This window comes from Sarcophilus harrisii, chromosome 1 (assembly GCF_902635505.1).
Source record: "Sarcophilus harrisii chromosome 1, mSarHar1.11, whole genome shotgun sequence".
NCBI lineage: Eukaryota > Metazoa > Chordata > Mammalia > Dasyuromorphia > Dasyuridae > Sarcophilus > Sarcophilus harrisii.
In genome coordinates, this window is record NC_045426.1 from 535,078,207 (window position 1) to 535,088,532 (window position 10,326).

Genomic DNA, 10,326 nt, shown 5'->3' on the forward strand with positions numbered 1-10,326 from the left:
AATGTCAGATGAGCTTTGTTCAGGCATGAATTATAGTGTCAATATTCATGAGTTCAATGTTAATGAATCAACACTATGGTGCATCTAGAAAAAGGAAAAGGAATTTTGCTGAAGTGCTAATACCAATATTATGACAAGAGGTTTGTAAGAATCTGATCCTGTATTTTCTCTATGTATAATGATTTAATAGTCACTAATTCAGAACTTGTGGCCACTTTATAGAACATAATTATTATGAATGATAAGAATCACCTGAACTTCTATTAATGTAGTCTTAATCGGCTTTTTAAAAATTATTTGTATCATATTGTTAGCTCTTAATGAATTTGTGATCAACCAATTTATAATCTTTTCTGAAAAATGTAAAACCCCAAAACACAACAAAATAGTTGTTAAAAGTTAACAGTGGTTTCTTTTTTAAAAACTTAATTGTTCCTTTTTTTTTAATGAGGCAATTGAAGTTAAATGACTTGCCTAAGATCACATAACTTGTTAGTGTTAAGTGTCTGAGATCATATTTGAACTCAAGTCCTCCTGACTTCAGAGCTGGTGCTCTATCCACTGCAGCACCTAGCTGCCCCTATTTTCTCTTCTTTTGATCTCTCCTTGCCCAATTGAACAACAACAAAAACAAAATTCTCAAAGTAAATATGCAAAGTCAAGTAACAAGGAACAAGAGTAGTTCTTCTCACTTCACTCTGAAGCAGTTATCTAAGCCTTCCCAGTTTTTTCTAAAACTATTCCTTTTATCATTTCTTATAGCATAAATGACAATAATTATATTGATATTCCTTGATGTAGTTAGCTATTCCATCAATTGATGAGTACCCTATTATTAACAATGTTTTCTTTCAGGCAAGGAAAAAGCCACTCAAGAAAAACAAGGAGGTCTTTAATGTATTGTGGGAAGAGAGACAAAATGATAAAATGGTTCTGGTGTTAAAAGATACTATGGTATAAATTCAAGTTTTGACACAAACTGTATGACCTTGAGCACTGAGTCTGAGTTTCTTCTTCTATAAAATGAGAAAAATAAAATCTATAACACATATCATAGGATTGAAGTGAATAGAGTGCTGAGCTTAGAGTCAGAAAGATTCATATTCCTGAGTTCAAATATGGTATTAGATACTTACTAGCTGTGTGATCCTGGGCAAGTTATTTAACCCTATTTGCATCAGTTTTATCATCTATAAAATGAAATGAAGGAATAAATGGCAAATCACTCCATATCTTTGCGAAGAAAACTTCAAACGGAATCACAAAGAGTAGGACATGACTGAAAAATGACTGATCAAATGAAATCACATACATAAAGTACTTTATAAACTCTAATATGCTATATAAATATCAGTTATTATTATAAAGGAAAACTTCAACTATCTTGTATGTTCACTCCATTTTGTACACAAGAAGTACTCAATAACTTGAGTTGAATTGAATGTAAAAAACCTCACCTTATTGGCCTAGCAAAACACTAGGGGATGATGGATGATGATATTAAAACAGGAAATCTATAGCAGGCAGAAAAAAAGGGTGAGTTTACCAAATTTGAGAGTGAAATAAAGCTTTCATATTCTTGTACCGTACAATAACCTTTGCTTTGGAGAGATCATGTGAATTTAATTCTTCTAACAGTGCTACCATGTTAATCCACATACAATGTGACAATATTGATAATTATGATGTATTTTTCCCTAAAGAAAACATGGGAATAGATTATTCTCTTTGAGAAAAGCAACAAATCATGAAATAAATGAGATTAGTAGACATCATGGCACCAGTGACCATGCCTTGTTCAGATAAGCAGTTTATATTACTCATTGTATCTTCCCAGACTACTCTGACTAAATCTCCCAGTTCCTGCCCTTCTCCCACCCCTAATTCTGTCTTCACTCCATGGAGGTGACTGGCAGCAAGAAATACCACTAAAAAAGTCATTTTGGGGCAATTGGCCAGATGTAGCTTCGTTAGGTGCATTTTGTTTAGTAATCACTTAATAATTTCACTGTAACTGCTGGGTATTCTGCTGCAATGTCCTTAACCTCTGAGGCAGTTTCAAGAATCCCAGGTACTCCAGAGAGGGAAGGAGGATGGCTTGGGACTAAGATCTACCTGGGTTATGATATCTAAGTTGAAGAAAGAGAGTATGACTGAGATATTCTGGAATACTCTCAGAGAAATTTAAAATTGGCATGGAACACAAAAACATGCTACCTTGAGGATTAGCTTGGATTTGCTAGGTCTCATTGATGGATGCCTATAATAAGTCCATTGTAACAATCTGAGAAATCAACAACAAATACAGCCACTCAAGAATTTTGGAGTAGCTGCTTAGAAATAGGAATTATAAATTAGAAATCTCTGCATAACATTATGGAGAAAAGAATATACAGGAGAAAGGTGACAATAACAGAACCTATATTAGAAGACAAAAAGTTAGGAGGGCTGAGAAAAGGCCATAAGATTCAAGAGTTAAAAGGTTTTTAGTAATCTTGTAAAGAACAGTTTCTATATGACACCGATCCAGGAACACAAAATATGAGTTTGTGTCTTGACTATGACACTAGCCTGTTGAGGATCTTGGGAAAACCATGTCACTTTTCCAGGTTTTGGTAGCTTTGTCTGTACCTTTAGCTATTCCTGACACTTCAGCATTTCTAAGGTCTTTATAAAAACAGAGAAGACAAAACACAGATCCCCAAAATAGGGCTCAATGTGTGTACTGGTTCTGCTCTTCATTCTGCATTAATTAACATACATCTTCCCAGCTTTTTATGGAACCAAATTTTTCTGAAATCATTTTTTATAATGTAATAATATTCTATCACAATCATATGCCACAACTTCTTTAGCCATTCCCTATTGATGGGCATTCCCTCAATTTCCAATTTTTTTCCACCACAAAAAAAGCTGCTATAAATAGTTTTTATACAGACAGACCCATTTACTTTTTCTGTGATTTCTTTGGGCACAGACATAGTAGCATTTTTGAGTTAAAGGATTTGTACAGTTTTATAGCTCCCTGGGTATAGTTTCAAATTGTTCTCCAGAATACTTGGACTAGTTTACAACCTTCATAATTTCTTTTTTATTTAATATTTTTTATTTTCCCCAGTTACATGTAAAACAACTTTTTACATTTGTTTTTACAACTCTGAGTTCTAGATTCTTTCCCTTTCTTCCCTCCTCCCCCACCTCTGCATTGAGAAGATACACGTGAAGTTATGCAAAACATTTCCATAAAAGTCATGTTTTGAAAAAAAAAAAAAACTTAGATCTTTCCAACTCTCAAAAAACAAAAACTTTAAAAAAAAAGTTAAAAAAAGTATGCTTCAATTTGTATTCAGAGACAAGCCGTTCTTTCTCTGGATATGGATAGCATTTTTCATCATAAATGCCTCAGAGTAATCTTGAAGCATTGTATTATTAACAATAGCAAAGTAATTCACAGCTGATCATCCCTACAACGTTGCTATTACTTTGTACATAGTACATTTCACTTTACTTGAGCTCACATCCTAGAGTTTCAAAGAAGCTTACAATTAGAAGGGAATTCTAAAGCCATATAGTCTTACTTCTGACCAAATCAATGGATCTATGATATGTGTGATCATGATGGAGAACTTTGAGCAGTCCATTCTATTTTGGGCAGTACTGATTATTATGAAAGTTTTAAGCTGAAGTATGTCTCCCTAAGAGTTCTAACTTTTAGTTTCAGTTCTGTCCTTTGAGATCAAGCAAAACAAATTTCTTTATATTATCTTTTCTTCTCTAGGCTAAACATTTCCAGTTTCTCCATCTGGTCCTCATATGACATGGTTTTACCCCTCTTACCATCCCAGATGCTTTATTCTAATGACATTCCATCTCATCAAAGTCCCTTCTGAGATTAAGAAATGGAAATAATAGACATGGTCAAATTAGATCAAAGAACAAAGTCTTATCACACTATCCAACATTTATGTAAGTGTGTATCACATGCCAGGTACTGTGCTAAACACTTTGCATGTATTTCATTTGACTCTCACAGCAACCCTGAGATGTAAATGCTATTATAATCCCCATTTTACAGATGAGGAAACTAAGGTAAACAGAGGTTAAATGATTTCCTATCTTGCTATGGATTCTTCTTTTATTAATACAGTTTAAGAATATATTTTTCTATTCCAATGATCTCAGTATGTGGTAGAAAGTAACTTTACATTCCCAAAGGCTATTCAGAGTCTGTTGGGTACTATCCTGCTAGAAAGTATTCCCTAATAGAGATATTATCTCAGGATCACCTTTACTAAGTTGAGAGACTCTTTGTAGTGGTGAAAAAAGCATTGGCCAATTGGTACTTGTAGTCAGAGGATTTGATTTCAAGTCCTAGTTTTTTTAATTTTAATTTTATCTTTTCCCCCATTTTCTTTTAAAGCTTAAGAATTTATAATCAATATCCAATGAGTTATTGGTGTTACTATCAAATTGTTTTTTAGTCATGTCCTACTGTTCCTGACCCCATTTGGAGTTTTCTAGTCAAACATATAGAAGGTTTGCTATTTCCTTCTCCAGACCATTTTAAAGATGAGAAACTGTGGCAAATAGAGTTAAGTTTTCCCCAGGTTCACATAGCTAGTATATGTCTGAGGTCAGATTTGACCTCAGGAAAATGAATCTTCCTTACTATAGGCCCCTCACTCTACCCAGTATGTCTCCTAGATACCTAATCAGCCTTACTCTGCAAATATATATATATATATATATATGAAATTATATTCATGAGTGCCCATCTTTACTTCCTTGTAAATTATTTTGTTCTCTGATGCGCACCTTTTTAAATTTATTCCTTTCCCCCCCTCATCCTCCCCTAAGCAAGCTATAGTTAAGGAAGTATATATTTATCTATATAAATGTAGATATATACATATACATACATACATACATACATACACACACACATATACCCTCTCCCACCTACAAACTCAGACACATATCTTTCCTATCTTTACCAACTCTTTGCTAATTCTGCTCCTTAATTTGCCTTACTACTACTTACCCTCCTTCCACCATGGATCCCTCCCTTTTCTTCTTCCTTTGTTTCTCTGTCCATACCTCCCTCCCTCCTTAATTCTTTATAGGTTTTGGTGGGTGCTATACTTTCATGGTATATATGTAGTGTTGCCTCTTTAACCCATTCCTGATGGGAGTAGGTTTTCAGGACTATGAACCCTTCACCCCTCTCTAATGCTTCTATATCTATTCTTCCTCTGTATCTCATTTGTATAATATGATTACTATTTTTACCTTAATTCTGCTCCAATCTTTCTTTTGAGGTACCATATGGTAATGTCAATCTTAAACATATGATATAGATTACCCATGTAAAAAAACAAATAATTTGTCCATGTTGAGTTTCTTGAAACTGATCTTTGATATTGGCTCTTCTATGTTGTTTTCTATTAAATTCAGATTTGCTTGATAGAAAGTTCAAGTTCTGAAAATCTGCAAGTTCATTGAATGTCCATTTTTTTCTCATTCAATATTATAGATAATTTTGCTGGATATGATAATTTTGGCTGCTGGCCTAGTTCTTTTGATTGTTGGTAGATATGACTTCAGGACCTGTGGCTTTTTATTGTGGTTGCTAACAGGTCTTATACAATTTAAATTGTAGCTCCAGCATATTTGAATTGTTTTTTTTTCTTTTTTGCATATTTTTCTCTTTGACTTGGGGGCTTTGAAGTTTGGCAAGAATATTCCTATGCATTTTCCACAAAGGATCTCTTTGAGGTGGTGATTGGTGGGGTTTTTTTCTATTTCTATTTTTCCCTCTTCTTCTATCACTCCAGGACAATTTTCTTGGATTATTTCTTGCATTATTGAATCAAGATTCTTTTTTTGATCACAACTTTCAGGCGGTCCAATTATTCTTATATCTTTTTCTTATTGATCTGTTCTTCAAATTTGTTGTTTTTTTTTTAAGTTTCACATTCTGTTCTATTTCATTCTTCCATAATCTATTTTGTTATTTCTTGGTCTCTAATAGCTTCAATGGTTTCCCCTTGCCCAATTTTAATTTTTTTTTTTAGTAAGATAACTGGTTTATTCATTTCTGTATCTCTTTATATTTATTTTTGGATTTTTCCTACACCTTGAAAATATGTTTAATTTATATTTTTAGGAGGTATACTTTCCATTACTCTCTAGCTTGTTCCTTCTTTCTAAATACAAACTCTCTTTTGAATCAAATATGGAAAGTCAGAAAAAAAAAAACAAATCAACATATTAATCATGTCTGAAAATATTTTTCTTCTATTCCAAGATATATGTATCCTTTGCTTCCACTTTGGAATATCTTTTTTTTTTAAATTAAAGCTTTTTATTGATAGAACAAATCATGGGTAATTTTTTACAACATTGTCCCTTGCACTCACTTCCGTTCCGACTTTTCCCTTCCCTCCCTCTACCTCCTCCCCAGATGGCAGGCAGTTTTATACATTGTTAAATATGTTAAAGTATATCCTAGATACAATATATGTGTCCAAATCCGTACAGTTCCAATTTTAATTTTCAAAGAATTATTTTCATCTTTGAAATTCCGTATCTCCTCTTCTAGTTGGTTAACTATTTTTTTCATAATCTTCTTGTTTTTTTGTATGATTTTTATTTTTTTCCTCAATGTCTCTCATTTGATTCTTTTTTGAATTATTCTATAAATTCTCTCTGGGCAGGGAGTCATTTAATGTTACTCTTTGGGGTGGAAGCTTTTTTTTTTTTTTTTTTTTTACAGCAGTATCCTCCTCTGAAGATGAACCCCAGTCTTCCATGTTCCCATAGTATGTTTCTATGGTAAGGTTCTTTCTTCTTTGCTGGCTCATTTTTAAAAAAATGAAATATTAGTGTAAGCACCTCTAATCATGGGGTTAGAGGATGGTGCCTCAAGCTTCCCTTCAGATCTCCCCTCTGACATGGAACCTCAAAGCAAGAGCTCTCCCTCCAGCTTTAGTGAGTGGTATCCCTACCTCACTGCCTCTATATTGATGTGCTGGTTCCTTCTCACCCAGGGCAGTGAGTGAGCAGCACAGCTGGTCCTGGCATCCCTGACCAGTCCATGTTCACTCAGTCTTCCTGGATTCAGATTTTGATTCCACAAACAGTCCAAGAGGTGAAATATTCTGTGATTCCACCTGAGTTGAGAAACACCCTAAGGTGTTTCTGCAGAGGTAACCTAGAGTTTGCACTTCCTACTGATTAATTCCTGTCCCAGGGTCTTTTTTTCAGATCTTCTTGGGGTTGTACTTGTAGGACCCCTGTTCCAACTTTTGATCAGTCTGGTTTTGTCCCAAGGTGCAAATGTGTTCTATTTGTGGGGGAAATCTGGAGATTTACCAAATTAAAATTTACTAACGCCATCATCTTCCCAGAATCCTCCCCTCATGTCCTACTTTTGACATTAAGTTGTTTGACATTGGACAACTCACTTTATATCTCTAAGTTTCAGGTTACTTTTCTGGCAAGTAGGAGAATGTAGCTATGTGTTTAGGGGAAATATTTTGATTAATAAGCATTCAATGAATCAATAGCATTTATTAAACACCTGTTATATTCCAGGCACCAGCTAGGAGATAAGAATACAAAGACAAAAATGAAATAATCTCTGCCCTCAAGGTTTATATTCTATCAGGGCAAAGAATATGCTACACTTAGCATTTATATAGATTATGGGACTTTCTCTCTCTGAATCCCAACTCCACTAGCAGATTGAGTCCTCAGAATTAATTCTTGGCACCTTGAGGTAATGTGAGGCTTTCCTAATACCCTTGTTCCAAACCCCCATTTAGTTCTCTCCCATAACAATGTATTAATCAACATCCTTCAAGGTCTCTCTTAAGAACTTTAGAACTGAATACACAAAACTATCACCTGGGGAATGGCTGAATAAGTTATGATACATGAATGTTATGAAATATTATTGTTCTATAAGAAATGATCAGCAGGATGACTTCAGAAAAGCTTGAAGAGACTTACATGAACTGATGCTAAAGGGAATGAGTAGAACCAAGAGAACGCTGTATACGGCAACATCAACATTATGTGATGATCAACTGTGATAAAAGTAGCTCTTTTCAACAATGAGGTGATTCAGGCCAATTCCAATAGACTTATGATGAAGAAAGCCATTTGCACCCAGAAAAAGGACTATTGGGACTGAATGTGGAGCACAACATGGTATTTTCACCTTTTTGTTGTTTGCTTGCTTGTTTTTCTTTCTCATTTTTTCCCTTTTTGATCTGATTTTTCTTGTACAGCATGATAAATGTGGAAATATGTATAGAAAAACTGCATGTGTTTAATTTATATTGGATTACTTGTTGTCTAGGGAAGGAAAGGTGGGTGGATGTAAAGGAAAAACATTTGAAACAAGGTTTTGCAAGGGTGAATGTTGAAAACTATCTTTGCATATATTTTGAAAATAAAAAGCTATTATTAAAAAGTTTTAAAAGATTTGAATATGCAGCAAGGGGGATACTGGTTTAGGACTACCTGTGATGACTGCGTTAACACCCTGGATACTTTAAAATCAGCCAGAGTCAGGATAAGCAAAAGTCCTTGATTTTTATTCTTTGTCGAAGGGAGAGGAGAGAGAGTGGACACTGGAATCTCCTTTTTCTTCTACCACTGGGAGTCACACTCGCTTGTCCTACTCCACCCTTTTTCCCCTCCTCCCAATCTCTCTATCCACCAACAAATGGAGCCAGCACAGAATGGTGGGGTGGGCTATTTTCCAAGCAAATGCTAATAGACTATTGTCCAATTGGTAATTAGCCTTAAGTGCTTGCTTGTCCGAACCTCAGTGCATGAACTCCAGCGTTTCAGCTCTTCACAACTACCCAGCATGGTGTGCCATCATCAGAGAAGATGCTGTGCTCTATGAGCAAAAGCAGAAGTGAAGTAGCTCCAAAGAAATGTGAAATGAACAAAGATAGAGAATCCACCTCAAATGTTTATATAGACTATCTGTATCCAATTTGTCATGATCAACCACAGTTGGACACATTGCAACTTCACTCTAACATAGTGATGTTGTTTGGTCCTCTTCAAGAATGAAGGACAGTAACTGACTATTAATGGACAAGTGATTAGGACTTAAAGATCAATTGCTCATTAATATTTCTGTGAAATCTTTAATAATTAACATCAATTAGCTTTTACAGAGGAAAGTATCTAGAACCAGGACAATTAAAAAGCATAACTACTTCCAAAGCTGAAGTCACCCTTTCCCTTTTCTATACTCTCACTTGGTGTTGGGGAGAATAAACTCAAAATTAAAGGGGAATTTAATTTTCCCTATAACATTCAGTTCTGGATGAATAGCGGTGGTATATGGCATCCTAAGGATGGGTCCTACAGGTCTCTGAGGCTGGAGTAGCTCTTTAGCTTAGCTGAAGCCAAACTAGTCATTGCCAGTGGATATCATCATTGGACTTTTGGTGGCTCCTCCAACATTTCAAAAGTCATGAGGGTCATGGCTTGATCTATTCTACTTAGAATAGGAAAGAACAAATGCAAAAAGGCAAAGAAACAAAGGTGTCATATCAACGGCCACATATTGTCCTAAATGAGAAAAGCAGGTCACTATCTATCCTCAGAGGCTTTCAGAAGTTCTTGCCTCAGTCACCTCCAATAAAGAGAAAGGTCAAATTCCTCCACTGGAGCATTCTCCATTCTAACTTAGCAGGTAAATTTCCCCAGCAAAGCAGAGAGAGGCTACTTGCACATGCTTTAAACTGAGACCAAAGCCTCTCTATTACATGTAGTCATCACACATTTCTAGAAGCCAGTTACCACAACTCTCATCTATACTGGTGACCTGAAAAGCTTTTTTTGCATGCTCTGAGGAGTAGGATCCTCCCCTTTCCTTATTACATAAGTAAATTCAAAGCAATTGGTGGGAAAGTACTCATGAATGTGAAAGAGGTGGTGGTAATGGAGGTGGGTATCAGTAGAGATATCATTTGGGAGGTGGTATTTGAGGTGAGTTTTTCCCCATTATACCAGGTCTGCTCCCTAGCCAACTTTAACTATAGAACCCTTGCATTTTGGGGTTAGAATGAATTCTAAAACTCATCAAGATCAGGATGATGATGCTGAGAAAACCCATGTAACTTTTTTAAAGAAACACCACTAATTTTCTCACATATGTATGGTGAGTTAAAGTCATCAGAATGGTAAGGGGGAAGACTCTATTTTTTCTTTATTTTTCTAACTGATGTAGCAAATTTTATGGCTCCTCCTTCAAAGATGTTCTACAGTGGAAATCCACTAAAGAACTTTAGGGGA